Raw genomic sequence first — 20,324 nt, 5'->3', positions numbered from 1 at the left:
GAAACGTCATCGGCGTACGCCACTACCCTCAAGGTGGCCTCTGGCTCCGTCCAGTCCATCTCGACTCCCACCAACGGTCCGCGCTCCACCTTCCTTAAAAAGGGGTCGATCGCGAACACGTATAACAGTGGGCTCAGAAAAGTCTCTGCCCCATTGTATAACACTCTCAACCAATCAACAAACCTCCCGGGCAGATCGTACCTCAGAAGGACGGACCAGAGGTACTCACGGTTAACCCGGTCAAAGGCCTTCGCCTGATCTAAGGACAGCAAGTACCCCTTCCAGTGACCTGCCCTGCCCTGCTCCACTGCCTCTCGGACACCGAGCACAGCACTAAAAGTACTGCAGCCTGGAACAGAGCAGTGCTGGGCCCCCGAAAGGAGCCGGGGCGCAAACTTCACCAACCGATTAAAAAGCACCTTTGCCAGCACCTTTCGGTCCGTATTGAGAAGCGCTATGGGACGCCAATTCTCAATACAGGACGAGTCTTTACCCTTCGACAGAATAATCAGGGCGGACTTCCTCATTGAACCGGGCAGAATGTCCGAGGAGAGACATTCATTAAAAACCTCAGTCATGAGGGGGACCAAAGAGTCCCTAAAAGTCCTGTAAAACTCGATTGTTAAGCTATCCGGACCGGGCGATTTTTTGGGCCGGAGCCCATCAATGGCCCGTCTCACTTCCTCTTCCCTGATTGCTTCTGCCAAAACATGAAGAGAGGGGTCATCCCCTGGCTCAGGGATGGTTTCAGCCAGGAAAGCCGACATCTCATCCCGATCTGGATCCCTCCTTCCCAAGACGTGCGAGTAGAAGGATCTGACCACCTCCAGGATCCCTGATTTGGATCTGTTCAGGGATCCCGAACTGTCGATCAGTCCTGTTACCATCTTACAACTCACTGACATCCTGCAGTTCCTGTAGGGGTCAGGCGAGTGGTACCTCCCGAAATCCCTCTCAAAAAACAAGGATGTGTGCCTATCATACTGGCACCCCTTGAGCAAGGCCTTCACCATGGAGATTTCCTCACAGTCCACTCCAGTCGAGACGAGCTGCTCGAGTTTCCTCCCAAGCTCCCGATACAGGCGGAACCTGTTCAGGCCCCTGAGACTCGAGAGCTGACGGAAGAACCCCGCAACCCTTCTTTTGAAGATCTCCCACCACTCAGACTTACTTCTACAGAGACCCTAGAGAGGTACCTGGCTCTGAAGAAATTCCTCAAAGGATTGTCTTACATCCGTTTCTTCCAACAGGGACGAATTCAGCTTCCATAGGCCTCTCCCCATCCGGGGAGTCTCTGTAACATTCAAGGAAATGAAACAGTGATCGGAGAATTCCACCTCAACAGCGGACACTGCAGAAGAGACGGCTTCCTCCTTTAAAAAAACCTATCTATCCTAGACCTACAACTACAACCTATAAAAGATGAAACCCCCGTGACCTGGGGTGTGCCGGATGTGGACATCCACCAGGCGAGCTTCGCTTGCTATGCTATTAAGGGTATTACTATCAAAAGCCAGCCTTCGGTCTCCGGGGCCTCCCCTATCACGGGATCTAGTTTTAGTATTAAAGTCCCCACTGAAGACCACCTGCCGGCTCGTAAAAAGATAGGGCTTGATCTTCAGGAAGAAACATTTACGGTCCCACTTTGACTGTGTACCATAGATATTAATGAGCCGGAGCTCCTGTCCCCTCATGAAGACATCAAGGACCAAGCACCTCCCCATTTCTATCTTGATCACCCGTCTGCATTCCACCGAAGTGGCCTTAAAAAGGACCGCTACCCCGCTATACGGCTCGGCTGCAAGAGACCAGTATGAGGGCTCGCACCTCCACTCCCTGCTTGCTTTGTAAATGGCCCCCATGTCCGTTAGTCTGATCTCCTGCAAAAATAAAATATCAGCCTCAAATCGGTTGAAAAACTCAAAGGCCATAAATCTGGCTGCATCTGACTTTATACTGGCGACATTAATCGACGCCAGAGTCAACGGGGTAGGTTCCACCATCATGGGTGATTGAGTTAGACGGCTTTCTTTTTGACCGTACCCCCCCGATTTTTTTTTCTCACCTTCAGAGGAGGAGCCAGACTCTTCCCTCCTCTTCAGTGACACAGAGGTGTCCATAGCTCCCGACACTTCCTTCCCAGTACTGGGTTCCTCACCCCTGGACCCCAGGGCAGTCCCCCCCCCAGATGAAAGTGAGCCCCCCGGAGGACGGACCCCGCCGCTCCCCGAAGGCACCCCAGATGTTACCGCCGGTCCCGCACCCCCGACCTCCGGCACAGTCATCGAGGGCATGGAACCGGCTGGAGAGGGGGATCAGAGGGGAGCCGGTGAGCCCTTCCGTAGGCACTTTAGTGGCCAGGGGGGGGGCCTTAGATGTTTTCGCCCCTTTTCGGTTCCTCCTCCTCCGACTCTTACTGTCACCTGATTTTTTAGGTTGTTCCACCACCTCCTCGTCCAGACTTTCATACTGGGAGGAGTCATCAGAAGCAGCCACCTCCTCCCTCTCCATCCTCCTGATCTCCTCGCTCACCGCCTCCTCCCCCAGGGCCTCAGTGGCTCCGGCTGCCGCTTCTGGGGAGGGGACAGACATCACCCCAGTCGCCTGAGGCTTATCCTGCCCCCTACCCCCACAGCGCTTCACCTGATGCCACTGCTGGGCAGATGTACTGGCCTCGCCTTCCCTCACAGGCCCCTCAGCCCCTCTCCCGCCCCCACCTCCAGCTTCAGCAGAAGATGCACCGCCAGGGACCCCCCCATGGCTCTCCCTTGCCTGACCAGAGATGGTGTTAGAAAAGGAGCGGGGGCAGCGGCTATACGGGTGACCTAGGTCACCACACAGGTGACACCTAATGTCACCACAGGCCGCGGCAAGATGACTTACCCCGCCACACAAGGCACATTTCTGCACCTTGCAGCCCGCGCTGAAGTGGCGGGGATCACCACACCTGTGGCAGACCTTCGGTTGCCCCTGGTAGAAGATCAGGATCCTGTCCCTCCCCAGAAATGCTGAGTAGGGGATGTGGGTGACAGTACCGCCTGAGACCTTCAACCTCATCATGAAGGTCCAGCCCCCTGACCAAATGCCAAACTCGTCCCTGTTCTTCTTTGGGACGTCCGTGACCTCCCCATAGCGAGAAAGCCACGTCACGATGTCAATACCAGAGAGTGACTCGTTATTGGTTAGAACGGTCACTCTCTTTACTCCGTTTTGGCGAGACACCGCCTGCACGGCAAAGTCTCGCCAGTCGGGCTCCCCCTTCACCAGTTCAAAATTCGACCACAAAAGCTCTAGGCCCTCCGGCCGAACAAACCTGATGTCGAAGATGGGGGTACCAAAAGGATGGATCAGGGCAAAGACGTCAGTCGCCCTGAAGTTCACCTTCAGGAGGAGCTCCACGACCCTCGCTCTTGGCGGGCACGCTTCACTGTCCCTCCACCGAAGACGGACCACATTCCTCCTGGCCACCCCCTGCCCGGCTGTCGGAAGGGACAACACTGTCTCCCGCTCCCTTTTATCTTGGAAGGCGGCCAGGCCATGTCTATCCAACCAAAAGGCCAGGTCCACCTCTCTTCCCTCTACCTCGATCGTTCGTTCTCCCTTCTTGAGGGCTTCCAGGAAATGGCGTCCCAAGTCACCATCCCTGAGGTCCAGAGGTGAGGAAGCCCCCCGAGAAGACCCTGAGGACCAGCAGCCGGGGGGGCAGATGGACCAGCCCTGTCCCCACTCCCCCCACTACCAACAGACATACTCTTCTTACCCCCTGCCACAGACACACCAACACTCGTATCCTGAACCACAGCCACATCCATACCCACAGTCACCCCACTCGCCCCACTACCACTCACATGCACACTGGGGTCACAGTTTTTCTTTTTCTGCACACACTTTTTACCTACAGTCTTATCTCCGGCATTACTTGCTGCATTATTGCTGCCGCCACCTGCTGGCAGCACCTTCCCTGTTGGGGGGTTTTGGTAGCCAGGTGCTGCTGCCTTTTTTGCCGGCGCCCCTGCCCCAGATAAGCCCACGGGCACAGAGGACCCTGACAGGCAGGCACCCCCTCTGTTGTCTGCCGCAGCCGTGGCACTACTGCTCTCAGCAGCTGCCAGCGCTAAGCCCCGCCCCTTTGCGGCGGAGCCACGCCCACTTGGTCAGGTTTTGCCTGTGTGGCCACGCCCCCTGCACCAGGCAGCACGGTGGGGGCCCCAGAGGCCACTCCCACCGGTGCCGTGGATGACAGGGAGGTCACGCCCCCACACCGGGCAGCACGGTGGGGGCCCCAGAGGCCACTCCCACCAGTGCCGTGGATAACAGGGAGGCCACGCCCCCCGCCCCAGGCAGCACGGTGGGGGCCCCAGAGGCCACTCCCACCGGCGCCATGGATGACAGGGAGGCCACACCCCCCGCACCAGGCAGCACGGTGGGGGCCCCAGAGGCCACTCTCACCAGCGCCGTGGACGGCAGGGAGGCTGCGCCCCCCGAAGCCGGCCGCGTCGGGACCCCCGAAACCGACCCGGAACCGGGGCTACTCACAGGTGCCCCTGGACCAGCGGCACCAGCTCTCAGGGGCACAGCACCCCCTATCATCACACCCTTCGCCACAAAAAGCCTGGCCACCCCAGCTCCGGCGGCCGGCCCCAGGCTAGGCCACTACCCCTCGGCACCCACCGGCGGTGAAGCCCCCCGCACTGACCCATTACTGGGCCCCTGCGCAGGGGGCCCCGACCTCGCCACGGATCCCGCCAGGGGAGCAGGCCCCACCTTTCCCTTTTGAGCCGGCTATGCCGAAGCCGCAGGCCCCGCGCCCTTTACCTTACCAGGTGTCTGCGTCCCTAAAAGTGATCCAGGTTTAGCGGATCCGTGTGTGAGGGACCCAGACACCCCAGCACACGCCGCCGGAAATGCGGCCCCGGCTGTTGGTGTGCTGCCGGCAGCGCAGGAGGCAGCAGCAGATGTACACACCGCCCCCTGCATGCCAGCAGGCACACCAGGTGCCAGGCCAGACCCCCCTCTTACAGAGGATCCAGCCCGAGCACCACCACAGATGACACCCACCGTCGGGCTGCCCTCCGCGCCGTGCTCCATATCAGACACCTCTGATCCACTGCCTCCATTACCACAAACAGAGGCAGCGCTCTGCATGCCATGGCCTATATTCTCCCCGCTCCCTCGTTGCGGACCCACAACAGAGTCCAAGCCGGGGTGGGTGGCGGGTGCTGCACAACGGGACAGGGGGGGCCCCAGGGAGGGGGACATACACAAACTTGTGTGCAACTGATGTTTTTCTCCTTTTTTTTTGCTTTTCTCTTCGTCCCCCTCCCAGGTGCCTCATCCTCGCAGATCTCATCCCCGAACGTAAGCTGACCAAAACGTGCCGGGGACTCGACCTGCCAGATCTGCTGCATGATGAGGCAGCCCCCCTCACTGCTACTACTCCCATCCTCCTCATCCTCCCCCTCGCTCCCGCTGCCCTCTGAAGGGCCAGAATCAGACAGGAGAGCCATCTTCTCAGAGGCTATCCCGCTATGCGATGCCTGGAGATCACTTACCAGGTCACCAGGCGGTGGGTAGGGCGCAACCTCCTCAACGCATACCTCTTCCTCCTCCACCACCTGGCCGGGGCCCTGCGACCCCTCCAGAGCCCCACCGGTCATGGCTCTGAACCGGTCATTGTTCTCCAGCTTCTCCTGCCCGCCAAGATGGTGCTTCTGCGGTCCTCCAGCTCTTGAATGGCCCGTTTGATCTTCCGGACCGCGGCAGATAGCTCAGGCTTCTTGCTGCCAGAGGCCCTCTCGGATCTCTCCTGAGCTACCCTCAACTCCCCCCCCAGAGGGATCTCAGCTTCTTTGAGGCATCCTCATACTCCCAGAGGTGCGCATGGATACGGGAGGCATAGGTGACGGTTGCCTCCCTCGCCACCTTGGTACCCCAATCAAGGGGCACCGCTGCAGCACCTCTGCTTGTACTCGACCTACCTCCGGAGGGAGGAGCCGCCGTGGTGGTCCTCTGGGTCCTCATACCAGAACCCTTGCTGCTTTGGCCAGATCTTGCAGCCTTAGCCGGGTTGGTGTTCCTCCCACCCCCTGCCAGCTTAGACCGGGAGGTGGGAGCCGGGGGCCCAGCCCCAGAGGCCAGTCCCACCATGAGCCTTGTTCCCTGGGAAGGGGGCAGACAAAAGTCCCAGATGGAAAAAATTACCTCCCTTCCCAGGAGCTCTCTCCACACACAGCACACAGTCCTTGCAGCTCACAGCAGGCTCCGCCTCTTCCTCTTCCTGGGTGGAGCTGGAATTACCGTGGCTGCTGGCACCAGATTTGCCCTCCTTTCCTTGGATGTGGTACCTGTTTATCAGGCTGCCTCTCCGGAATAGAACACTGATTATCCGTTACCCGTGGTGGTCAGATAGGAGATCTGGCAGCTCTCGAAGCGGCAGGCATACACAAAACAGGGGGAAGGAGAGGTGAATGTCCTCTAGATGATACCACGACTGCCCTGCCTCATGACTCACAGCACTCAAGGCAATGCACAGGGTCACTCGGGAGAGGGGCGAGGGAATGGGCGCCTATCTAAAGCCTTTGTCAGGCTTAGACCTGACTCCGCCACAGGGGTCCTTTTATTGGGATTCTATGTTATTTTAAGTAATTTCCCTATCCAAATATGTTTGCAGGGCACTTGTTCTGCTCTTACCCCCTATTTGATTACTTTTGCAGCCAATAGCTTTTACTATGACCATTTTACAGCCATTTAAAGCACTGAAGTTCGGGTCGCCATTGACTTCTATGGGATTCGGGTTCAATTTTAGATACTGAACCGAACTTTGAACTCCAGTTCGGCTGAATGCGAAGAACCCGAACATTCATGGGTTCACTCATCCCTATTCTTAACCATTTGCATCTGAATTTAGTGGCATTAGCGCTATCTATAACAATTAAATTGAAAAGTAGGCATATTAGTTATTTAGACATATTTATTAAATGCGGCGCTATTTAACATAAACTACTGTATAGAAAAAGTACAGAAATTTTAACCTGTGTAAAAGTTATTTGCAGTAATGTATTGTAGCATCAACGTCTCTGCCTCCTGCTGGGCAGAGACGCCGTTCCCCTCACTGCCGCGGTCCCGGTCCGGCGTCTTCCTGCTCCCCTGCTGCTACTGTAGCGCGCAGCTTCCCAGGCACTGTACTTAGGGCGCACGCGCTCCCTCTTAAAGGGGCCACGCGCATCGTCCTAAAGAGTCCCCGGCCAATGGCGGGAGGACTTCTCCTATATAAGGCGCCTCCTCCAAAATAGAGGTGCCTGTGCTAGGTTGTTGTTTTGTGTGATAACACTTTCCTCAGCCCTCAGGTCCCGCTGCCTGTCAGTCCTGCCCGCCAGTCTGTCTAACAGTTCAGCTCGCCAGTCTGTCTTACAGTCCTGCTCGCCAGTCTGTCTAACAGTCCAGCCCACCAGTCTGTCTTACAGTCCTGACCGCAAGTCTGTCTAACAGTCCTGTCCGCCAGCCTGCCTATCTGGAGCACCTGCCGTGCCCGCCAACCTGCCTACCTGGAGAACCTGCCAGTTACCTGCCGTGCCCGCCAGCCTGCCTACCTGGAGTACCTACCAGTAACCTGTCAGGCCCGCCAGCCGGCCAACCCGGAGCTCCTGTCTGGCTATCCACCGTACCCACCTGCTTGCCTACCCAGAGCACCTGTCTGGCTGTCTGCCGTACCTGCCTGCTTATCTACCCGGACCACCCGTCAGCCTTCCTGCCGTGCTCATCCGCTGTACCGGTCGGCTCCTGTCATCTGACCCGTGGGAGTCACCTGCTCTCACACAAGGTCGGTCCCAGAGTGGCACCTGGTTCACCTGACCGGTCCCTCCCTGGTTCACGGAGTCGACTAAGTCGCCGTGTGACCTGGGTCAGTTCGAGTAGGCACTTAGTTACTCCCCTCTGGTCCCTCCTTGCACCGAAGCACAGAGGTTCCACCACCCGGACCCGTAACATGTATGTTGGCAAAAAATTTGTCAAAGGTATCACAGTTATAATTTTATTGCAACATAAATCAATAAATCAGCTGAGATTTACTAGTTGGCTCAAATTATGCCACTTTTGATACATGTGTATCAATACACAATATTTTGGGGGGTATGAGAAAAATGGGTATAAAAATGTATCTGGGGAGAGAGGATAAAATGTTTGCACTGGCTCAAGAATGTGTTAAAGTGACACAAATGTTTGCACTTCCTTTGATTTGAAACATGCGCCTCCTGAGAACAAACAGTGTAAACCAATTTCATCTAATAGGTTTTAAAGCGGGATAGTCACATACTAAATATAACCTAAATGTGTTGTTTCTGTACACGGCTGGATTAAAGCACACACAAAAAGGGACATTTTTCATTTCATTTTTGAGACAATTTATGGGTCTTCTTCACCAATCCACTTAGGTATGATGCTAAAATCCCACATTTGCAAATCTTCCTAAATATTTATATTTATTCACCTTATATTGGTATTATTCACTTAATGTATGGCACTCCTACTTCAGCATTGTATGGTTCTATAATGTCCTCACTGAATGTTATTATTTGTTTATACTACAGCTCCGAATCATCATTTGTGTTTTGTTTTATAATTCATTTTTCCTTTTTGTCTTGCGGTATCAATAGCAATTTTGCACTAAACTCTTCAAAATGGTGCACACAATTCATGACTTTGGGGCAAAGTAAAAAAATGCTTTTTTTCCTGTCTTGAACTGTTGCAACATTTTAGTGCACATTTCGCCAAGTGGTACAAAAATTGCACGAAAGTACTGATATTCTCAAAAAGTGGAGTTGCGCAAAATTTTGCAACAGTATAAAAAGTCTCAATTGATGAATCAGGAAAAAACATCTGGAATTGCTAAACTCTGCTCAGGAACTGGAAAAACAGCCAGCACATATAAAATAGACTTAAAAAAGGGTGCTAATAGAATAACAAATTGGTGCAAACAAATAAAAAAAGGCGCAAAACATACCAAACTAGCAAGAAAATGAGTGCAAAGGTGATGATGAGTCGTGGCCTATATGGCAATACTATGTGGGCACTGCATAAGAACTCATTCAGACATACGATTCTCATGTACATGTATTCTAACTCCATAACTAGGCTGCAAGTGTAGGGCACTTGAGACACATTTCTAGGCTTCCTCTATGTACCAGTACTCACACGAAGGTCAGATAGCTTGACTCAACTGCAGGAGGCATGTATGAAGATTTCAGAAGAAGATTTATTTTCAAGCTGAATTCTTGTATCATTCACAATTATAGTAGCAATAGCTGTAACAGCTGCAGGTAAAAAAGACTATTCTGAATCAGAGCTCCAAGACACGTGGCTTCTTAAGATGGCTCCATACTCATAATGAGGAAAATAAGGGGGTTTGCTGACATTAGCGCTAGGGAGGTGTGAGATGGGAATGATTGGACTTTGTTTCAGTATCGGACTCTAGCCACAAGAGCTCACTGTAGACTCTATAGCAGACCTCATAGTGTTTTAGTCAGCTGGAGCAGGAAGCTGACTGAGCAGGACAATTGTGTGACATCCTGGAAGCTCGGTGTGTGCAATGTGCTAGAAGCTGATCAGATTACTGAGGAAAGGTGTAACTGTTCCTGTGACTCCTGTGAGAGAGGAAGAATTACTTTGACGACTACGGTTGGATGCAGAGTTGGATTCTCCCAAGGCATCTGCTGTGACGTGAATGGCTTTTTGCTAGCCTATCAAGCTAAAACTACGCTCCAGGGAACAAGTCCAGGATTCACTTCTCGGCCTCCCAGCTAAACAGCCAAATGGATGATCAGGCAGCCTCTTCAATGATCAGGTTATGGCTGGTAAGTCCTGAGCTCAGGCCCCGCCACAGGGATCCCGATGGGAGCGTGCACGCAGACTATAGAGAGAGTTTGGTGCCAAACATAGATTCTCAGTTAGAAACATTGTTTGCTAATAGAGCTGTATCCTTAGCTAGATACTCCCCTCAGTGGGTGAGCTTGTGTACAGATAGCGTAACAGAATTGTAATCTTAGAGAATTGTTATGTTTGTGAATGTCTTCTCTGCACCACTGCAGGGGCCACCTCTTGCACTCATCTAATTACATCCTTGCTCTGGGTAACTCTCGGTTGCCGCATTAGGTGGAATGACAGGTCAGGAAAATCATAGTTTATCTTATAGAACATACTGGGCCTGTTTATTATGCAATGCAGGGGTCGTAGCTGACCTGGGCTAGGTGTGTGTGAAATTTATCTGTGTTTCTTTTTTGCGTTGCTGGGGTTTTTGTTGTTAGTAAAAAGTAGTTCTTTAACAAATTGCCTGGTCGTGTTCTATGCCCTCGGCCCGCTGTATTCTGGGAGAGACCACCCCAGTACACAGTCTACAGAGGTAGACAGGAAGAGAGGGAGAACAAACTTCTAAAAGGCAAACTTTATTGCCTAGCAACACATCAGCAACAATACAATATGATACTGTATGATTAACAAGTTGTCAGACAAAATAACGAGTGCTATCCATGGCTTTCAGTTATAGTACTTGTACCTTAGTCAATGAGGTTACTTACATATCCATTTTTTTGTCAGACCCACTGTTCTGTGCAAAATTGAGGATAAAAACCTCCAATGCGTCCATGCCATCCATGAGCTGTTCGCTTTTCATGGACAGGTTCATAGGATAAGGGAAAAAATATATTTTTTCTCGCATCCGGGAAAACTCTGATGACATCTTTACTGAAATTCTCATGAAACTCGGTCCGTTTTCTTGTATGTGAAAAAAAACAGAATGAGCCCTAACCCTGTGAGACTATCCATCTAACTGCATTGATTCATTACTGTGTCTGTATATTAACAGAGAATAGCTTTTAGAGATTAAGACACATGTCAAAAGGACCCAGTCCTATATTAGCTGAATATGGAAGTCATTAGTTATGCACACATATAGAATACTAAGCAAAAAGATAATAAAAAGAGACATATTCATTAACTTAATCTTACTTGGATTGCTTGGCTAATAAAGCTTTTGCAAATACATTTAATTTAGTTTGTTAAGCGTTGAGTCATTTGTGATATTTGCTAATTAAGAATTTGTGCACCTCAAATTTCCAAGTACAGTATCAAATTGAATTAAAAGTAGAACTATTTTGTTAACCATTTAACCCATGACACATGAAAATGTTTTATTGCATTTTCTTTATCTGCTGACTAGGAAATATACAGAGGATTCTCAAAACTGTAAGCATACAGGATGGGTGAAAAATGCTACAAAAATGCTGACAATTGACATGCTGCAGATATGAAAAAAGCAGCGATGCTTCAAATCTGCAACGAAAAAGTAAGCAGCATGTGAATGAGATTTCAGAAATCTCAATCACTTCGCTGGTAATGTAAAAAACTGCTTTAATCTGTGCTGGCAGTGGATCATTCAGGATACTCTCAAAGCGTGTTGACAACAGAACAAAACTTTAATTAGCTATAAACAGGTACAGATATGATAGGCTTTGTGGAATCAGGAATATACAGTACATACCTTAAGTGACTCTGTGCAGCATCAGCAAGCTGCTTCTCCTCTCATGCACAGACTGTAGCATCGGCGTCTCTGCCTCCTACCGGGCAGAGACGCCGTTCCCCTCACTGCCGGAGTCCAGGTCCGGCGTGTTCCCGCCCCCCTGCTGCTGTGGCGCACACCGCTCGCAGCTTCCCGGGCACTGTGCTTAGGGCGCACGCACGCACCCTCCCTCTTAAAGGGGCCGTGCGCGCCGTCCTATTGAGCCCCCGGCCAATGGCGGCAGGACTTCTCCTATATTAGGCACCTCCAATATGGAGGTGCCTGTGCAAGGTTGTTGTTCCATGTGCTAACACTTGCTCCAGCCCTCAGGTCCCGGTACCTGTCAGTCCTGCCTGCCAGTCTGTCTGTCAGTCCAGCCCGCCAGCCTGTCTGTCAGTCCAGCCCGCCAGCCTGTCTAACAGTTCTGTCCTCCAGTCTGTCTACAGTTGTGCCCGCCAGCCTGCTTACCTGGAGCACCTGTCTGTAACCTGCCGTGCCCGCCAGTCTGCCTACCTGGAGCACCAGCCTGTTACCTGTCGTGCCCACCAGCCAGCCTACCTGGAGCACCTGTCTTTTACCTGCCGTGCCGGCCTGCTCGCCTACCCGGAGCACCCGTCTGGCTATCTGTCGAACCAGCCTGCTTATCTACCCGGTCCACCTGCCTTCCTGCCGTGCTCATCCGCTGTACCTGTCAATTCCTGCCATCTGACCCATGGGAGTCAACTGCTCTCACACAAGGTTGGTCCCAGAGTGGGACCTGGTTCACCTGCACGGTTCCTCCCTGGTTCACGGAGTCGACTAAGCCGGCCCGAGCAGGCACTTACTCACGCCCCTCTGGCCCCTCCTTGCACCGAAGCACAGAGGTTCCACCACCTGGACTCGTAACAGTTTTCACAGGCCATGGAACCCGGAGGACCCCAGGCTCCTTCGCTCTCTGACCTGTACCAGGAAGTCTCACGTCAGAGATCCCAACAGGAGACTATCCTGTGCTATCTGCGGACTGTCAACTCCCACCTGGATACGCTGTCTACCCCGTCTGTGTCAGTCTCTAGCCGAGCGGCACCCGCTCCGGCGGCACCTCAACCTACTGGCGCTATGGCACCCGGCTCTGGACCCCGGCTCTCTGCGCCTCCACATTTTGGTGGTGACCCCGTCTTATGTCGAGGCTTCTTAAACCAGTGCACGCTGCACTTTGAACTCCTGGCACATAAGTTCCCCTCCGACCGGTCCAAGGTGCCGTTCATCATGTCTCACCTCACCGGGGAGGCATTGGCATGGATAAACCCTCTGTGGGAGAGAGGGGTTCCCCTGGTATCCAATCTTCTGGCTTTCCTCGCTGCCTTCCGGAAGGTCTTCGATGAGACCGGACGAAAATCTTCTACTGCCTCCTCACTTCTCCGTCTCCGTCAAGGGAGTATCACCGTGGGCCAGTATGCCATACGTTTCCGAACTCTCGCATCTGAGCTTGCCTGGAACAACAAGGCCCTAGTGTCCACCTTCTGGGAGGGTTTTTCCGGACGGATCAAGGATGAGGTAGCCGGTCGTGACATCCCTTACATCCTGGACGACCTGGTGTCATTAGCTACCTGGTGTTATGATCTGCAACAAGTATTAAGGAAGGATAAGGTAAAACTGTCCCTACAGTAAAACTAAGCTGAATCCCTACGATGTAGCGGGCTGCCTTTCCTAGCGAACAGACCCGCCTTAGTCCTCGGCTAGTCTGAACGAAGACCTATAGCATAAGGGGAGGGGTCCCTAAAAGAACTAAGGACTGGGACAAAAATGGGACACCTCCTAGCAGAGAAGTAGTTGCAGAACACAAAAAGACAAACTGACAAAAAGTACTGGAGGTCCCAGAAGGACCAAACGAACTGACAGAGAAAGGCACAGAAGCACCTGGCTAGAGAAACAGTCAAACACTGAAGTCCAGCACAGCCAAAAGGGCGGAGCTGTAATATAAAGGCAGATGGTCACGTGACCGCAAAACACAAGATGGAAAAAACAAACAGGAGGGTTCTAACAGTACCCCCTCTTTTATGAGCATCCTCTGGATCCTCTAGACCCAGGCCTATCCGGAAACCTCTTGTGGAAAGCTTTAACAAGCCTAGGAGCAGAGACAACATCCGTCCTTACCTAGGAGTTGTCTTCAGGACCGAAACCCTTCCAGGAGACTAGATACTGTAATCTCCCTCTATGCCATCTAGAATTCAAGATACGAGAAATTTCATATTCGCCGTCTTCCACCACAGGAGAAACTGTGACAGTGGCATCCTTATCTGACACATAAGCCTTTTTCAACCAGGAAATATGAAACACAGGATTAATCTTCCACGAAGTAGAGACATCCAACCTAACAGCAGACAGGTTAACAACCTGAAGCACCTTAAATGGACCCACAAACTTAGGACCCAGTTTTTTAGAGGGAATCCTCAACCGCAGGTTCTTTGAGGACAACCAAACCATGTCACCCACAGTAAACAAAACCTCCTTACGTTTCCTGTCAAAATACTTCTTGGACTTCTTCTTAGCCTCTTGAAGGTTGCAACGTACATTAGTCCAAACTCTCTCCAAATCACTGGAAAAATTCTCCTCCTCCGGCACCGCCGACCCCAATTTGGAGAACGAACCAAAAGACGGATGTCTCCCAGTACAACAAAAAAAAGGAGAACACCCAGCAGGGGAGGATGTATGATTGTTAAGAGCAAATTCTGCGACAGGCAGAAACTCAGACCACACCTCTTGATTGTCCGCCACAAAACAATGCAAAAACTGTTCAACATCTTGGTTCTTTCTTTCAGTCCATCTATTAGACTCAGGATGATACCCAGACGAAAATGACAAATTGACTCCCAAACTGTCACAAAAAGCACGCCAAAAGCGAGCCACAAACTCAGGTCCTCTATCAGAAACAATATCCGTGGGAACGCCATGGGGCTTCACAATCTCCTTAACAAACACCTTAGCGAGTGTCTTGGCGCAGGGCAACTTAATGAATGGAACCAAATGACACATCTTACTAAAACGGTCCACGACCACCCAGATGACAGTAAAACCTTCAGACACAGGAAGATCAGCAATAAAATCCATTGTGAGATGCGTCCAAGGCGCACTAGGAACCTCCAGAGGGCAAAGCAACCCCGCAGCAGAAGTATGTGAAGCCTTTGACCTAGCACACACAGTACATTGACGCACCCACTTGATGACTTCCTTTTGCCATCCAGGCCACCAAAAACTGTGACTGATAAGTCTCTTAGTCTCCAAAATTCCTGGATGACCTGCCAACCGAGACTCATGACACTCCACAAACAAATCTCTCCTAAAGGCTCTAGGCACGAACAACCTCCCATGGGGAGTGTTAGATGGAGCATCATCTTGAGCTTTCAGAATCCCATTCTCCAAAACGGAGTCCAATGCCGCCACCACAACTCCTTTCTGTAAAATGCTCTCCTCCTCCTCGGCACCGAACATAGGAGAGAAGCTGCGAGATAAAGCATTGGCTTTAACATTCTTAGTACCAGGGATATAGGTAACAGAAAAATGAAACAGAGAAAAAAAGTGCCCACCTAGCGCTTGGCAGCATCCAGATCGATCAAATTCTTATGATCTGTGAAAACCTGAATAGGAAATCTAGCGCCTTCCAAAAAATGATCCCAATGTTCAAAAACGAGTTTAATAGCCAGCAACTCCCGATTTCCAACATCATAATTCAGTTCAGTTTCCGAAATTTTTTTCGAAAAGAAGGCCCAAGGATGTACCTCCATCCTTGTTCTCCTGAGACAAAACTTCTCCGACCCCCACTGATGAAGCATTGACCTCGACCAAAAAAGGCTTGGTCTCATCAGGCTGCATAAGGATAGGGGCAGAATTGAACCTCTCTTGAGATACTCAAACGCTTCAATGGCCTCAGTAGTCCACTGGACCGTATTCGCACCTTTCCTGGTGAGATCGGTCAGAGTCTTTACCTCATTCTGTCTAAATCTCAGTCTCCTATCCACACGAACAGCTAATTGCATGGCATACTGCAGAGTCTCAGGTGCGGGAATGCAATTAGCAAATCCTTAACCCTTTCACTCAGACCAGCAAGAAATAGACATTTCAGAGCTGGATCATTCCATTTAACCTCTGAGGCCCATCTTCTGAAGTGTGTGCAATAATTTTCAACATCAGTTGACCCCTGATTCAAACGCCTGAGTTCTGCATCAGCAGATGAGATTCGATCAGGATCATCATATAATAGCCCCATAGCAGAAAAAAATTATTCTACAGACCTTAAACATGGATCATTAGGTTGGAGAGAAAAGGCCCATCCCTGAGGTTCTTTGCGCAAAAAGTGACATAATAAAACCAATGTGCTGTGATTCATTCCCAAAGGACCTTGGTCTCAAACGAAAATATAACAAACAAGCATTTTTAAAGGAAAAAAAATCTTGCTGTTTACCAAAAAAAACATCAGGCAGTCCTACCTTGGGTTCCGCAAAATGCGCTTCAGAACAGCTACTCACGTGTTGCTGGAGCTTGGACACCTCCAGAGACAATCCCTGCAAGCATTGAGCCAAATCCTGGACGGAAACCATACTGATCCCCAAATTTTTTTCCTTTTAGTTTTTTTGGGCTGGACTTACTGTTATGATCTGCAACAAGTACTAAGGAAAGATAAGGGAAAACTGTCCCTACAGTAGAACTAAGCTGAATCCCTACGATGTAGCGGGCTGCCTGTTCCTAGCGAACAGACCTGCCTTAGTCCTCGGCTAATGTGAATGAAGACCTATAGCATAAGGGGAGGGGTTCCTAAAAGAACTAAGGACTGGGACAAAAAATGGGACACCTCCTAACAGAGAAGTAGTTGCAGAACACAAAAAGACAAACAGACAAAAAAGTACTAGAGGTCCCAGAAGGACCAAACGAACTGACAGAGAAAGGCACAGAAGAACCTGGCTAGAGAAACAGGCAAACATTGAAGTCCAGCACAGCCAAAAGGGCGGAGCTGTAATATAAAGGCAGATGGTCACGTGACCGCAAAACACAAGATGGAAAAAACAGGAGGGTTCTAACACCCGGATCGACATCCACTTTCTGGAACGTGCTAAGGAGACTACCCGGGAGAGAAGATTTCCAAGTCTCGCTCCAGTATTCCAAAAGCCAGCCTCGCAACCAGCAATTCCCCGGGCATGTTCGCCTGAGCCCAGGCAAATTGACCAAACCAGGATGGTCAAGTCTCGCCAGGAGACTCGCTGAGCCGAGGGGAGTTGCTTCTACTGTGGCAGTAAAGTGCATCTGATCCGTTCTTGCCCGGTGAGGCCGGGAAACTCCAGTGTCTAGGACCGCTCGGAGAGGTCGCCCTAGGCAAGAGTAAATCCTCTCCATCCTTGACTCTGTCTGTTTCTATTTCCAGTGGTGAGACCCGCTTCTTCGAGATTGCCCATCTGGAGTCCGGAGCCGCTGGGGATCTCATTCAACAGGCTGTTGTGGAGCGGTATCAGATTCCTACTGTACGTCTGGCTGAACCGTTGGAGGTTGCCTCCATGGATGGGAGGCTTCTTCCGGAGACCATCTTACTCGTCACAGAGCCTTCAACCCTTCAGGTGGGAATGCTGCACTCAGAGAAGATCTCCTTTCATGTGTTGTCCGGTCTCTCTCACCCCCTCTCGCTTGGCCTACCCTGGTTGCAAAGACATGATCCCGTCCTGAATTGGAGATCTGGTGAAGTGCTCCGTTGGGGTCAGGAATGCCAAGAGTCCTGTCTGGTTCCGGTTTGTCCAGCTCGATCCCCGTCTACTCCGGCTAATCTACCTGGTCTGCCTGCACCCTACTGGTCCTATGCGGACGTCTTCGACAAAAAGGAAGCAGAGACACTACCACCTCATAGGCCATATGATTGCCCCATCGACCTGGTACCTGGTGCTTCTCCTCCCCTCGGGCATATCAACCCCTTGTCGCTGGTTGAGACCCGGGCCATGTCTGAGTACATAGAGGAGAATCTTGCTAGGCAATTTATCCAGAAATCCACCTCTCCGGCTGGAGCAGGATTCTTCTTCGTCCAGAAAAAAGACGGTTCCCTACGTCCCTGTATCGATTACAGGGGTCTTAACCAGATTACCATCAAAAATAAGTACCCCATGCCTCTTAGCTCGGAGCTGTTCGACCGCCTTAAAGGCGCGAAGATCTTCACTAAGCTCGATCTTCGTGGGGCGTACAATTTGATCCGGATCCGCCAGGGAGACGAGTGGAAGATGGCATTCAACACCCAGGACGGTCACTATGAATACCGCGCGATGCCCTTTGTTCTCTGTAATGCTCCAGCCGTCTTCCAGGAGCTGGATAACGACATCTTCCGTGATCTTCTGTATTCTTGCGTGGTGGTGTACCTGAGAACCATAGACAGAAAAAATACCCAATAAAAATTAACTTTTAATAATTATCCTTAAAAGTGTACTCTATAGTACAAGTGAGAAAACTACACATATATCTCAAAAACAGGATACCATGTAAGGAGAATATAATATGAAATTAGCAATTAATTCAGACAAACTTACCCTGGATAGCGCCTAATAAGATTGCTCTCCCTACCTAACAGCGGAGTGTTTTTCACCCAAAGGTTCAGATGGTGTCCCCGCTCCTCGGAGGCTGTCCCTCTCCTTTCCCTAGGTATCCCTACACAGTCAAAAGATGCCACACACAAACATATAAATGGACCAATTGTAGACTATTCATGTCATAATTGACATGCTCAATATAAAAAATTACAACAATACCATATCAGTGGGGAGTGGGCAAAAATAGATATAGTTGCACAAATAGAAGGTTTTTGATTTACAGTAGCCCACTAATATAAATAGATAGAAATGTGTACCAGTCAGAGCGAATCCGAAAAAAAATATTAAGAATATTTTCATCCCCAATCAAACTAAGATTCAAGCGATGCCATAAATTATATCAATTAGTTGGCCTTTAGTACAATAACTAAATGTAGTCAATCCACAATACAAAATTTCCCAAAGCTATAATAGCAATATTCCAGACATCAATATTATAAGATTCCTCAGACTGGTGTAAAGTTATCCGCAAATAAGGTTATAATTAATCCCTTCGTCCCAACCCACTGGAATAGGTAGAAATGTGTACTAGTCAGACCAAATACGAAATAGTAATAAACTTATCTTAATCTCTAGTCCATCTGAGATTCACACAGTGCCTTGAGTGGTGTCCATTAGATGTCCTTTTTGTACATAACTGAATATAGTCAATCCACAATTCAGAACTCCCCAAAATAGTAACAGCACTCCAGGCATCAATTTTCAAGGTCCCTCAGACTGGTGTAAAATCATCAGCAGTAAAGTTATTCCTTAGGATTAGTCCCTTCGTCCCTACGCGTTTCACCCCCTCCTCAATGTGGGGCTCATCAGGGGACAAGAAATATTAGAGGAGATGAGCCTTAATAGATGCCCGCATAATAGCTCCTTGTATACCGGAGTCCAACCGCATGTTCAATGGTGGGATTCATCCCTATATATCTGTGGAATGCCATGTGCCACGAGATTAATTTCACCTGTGATCAATCCCAGCGTTACCCTGACTATGAGACGCAAGCTTTAAGGAACTAGCGTACCACCGTGTTTAACGTCACTTCCGGTCCCAACGTAATACGTCATTTCCGATTGCGTAGCCCAGGGTATTAGCTAAGGGATCGTACGAAGAATGCGTACGCAAAGTACGTATCCTCCCGCTTTTTACATCACTTCCTGGAACCACCAGGTGGAACGCAGACTGCGTTTCACTATCTGCATGGAGGATACCGCTACTCTCAGTTCAATGGGAACATGCAAGAAACAATCACTACCATAAAACAATAGACCCGGAAAATCACAAGATGAGCTGAATATTCCACCATAATTAAAAAGATGTGCATCCATCCCCAAAGAAAAAGGGGGGGGGGGTAATAGGTAGCATATTATCCACTTATGTGTGAGTAACTAGGCCAGTATTAAAGTCAACCAGTATGGTGAATACACACACCGGGACTATCTATAGATATATAAAAAAGGCTGATCATGATTTTTGTCCGTAAGGCTAATTGAAACAACAGTAAGGCTATACAAAGCTAGAAAAGCTTAACTGTTCATTAATACCCCCGGGATTCAGAGATTTGAGCCAGAAAATCCATCTGGACTCCCGCTGCAGAATTCTTTTATCCCAGTCCCCCTGTCGCACTGAGGGACTCACCACTTCAATAGAACGAAATGTAATAGAATTTAAATCACCTCCATGGTGTGTATTGACATGTTTCGCTAGAGGAATATGACGCACCCCCTGGGCCATGTTGTTAGGGATACCCGGAGCCGGATCAGATGGGGGTTGTAGTCTCCGAGTGGCTGTGACCCGGTCCGTGCCCAGGGTGTCAAACTCAGTGTGTGGCAGTCCTTATAGATGTTATTAGAGTTCTTTGTGTCGACTACGCCACCCGTTGATTTGCGGTCAAAAGGCCGCCGCTGCAGCAGGGTCCGCTGAGGCTGTTGGTATGTGTGCAGCTTTGGTAGTATAACCCCCAACGGGAGGGGTATAGCCTCAGGGGGTCAGATGTAGAGGATGGTGGTTGTGAAGGTGCAGGATGAATCAGCAAGAAGACTCAGAGTCGGGCTGTGCAGTTCAGGGGTTTTTACTTACGGGTGTTCTTATGGTCACTCTGGCCTGAAGCGACCACCCGAGCCGTGCTGCGTTCACCAGGTCCTGGACTCGGCTAACCCCCAGGCAGTTCTGGAGCGTGGTCCTGAGCTCCTGT

The sequence above is a fragment of the Phyllobates terribilis genome, unplaced genomic scaffold, assembly GCF_046119375.1.
Source record: "Phyllobates terribilis strain yellow unplaced genomic scaffold, ASM4611937v1 Scaffold_5__5_contigs__length_657084704, whole genome shotgun sequence".
In the NCBI taxonomy this organism is placed as follows: Eukaryota; Metazoa; Chordata; class Amphibia; order Anura; family Dendrobatidae; genus Phyllobates; species Phyllobates terribilis.
The sequence above is the reverse complement of the archived record's forward strand: the minus strand, read 5'-3'. Positions refer to the sequence as shown.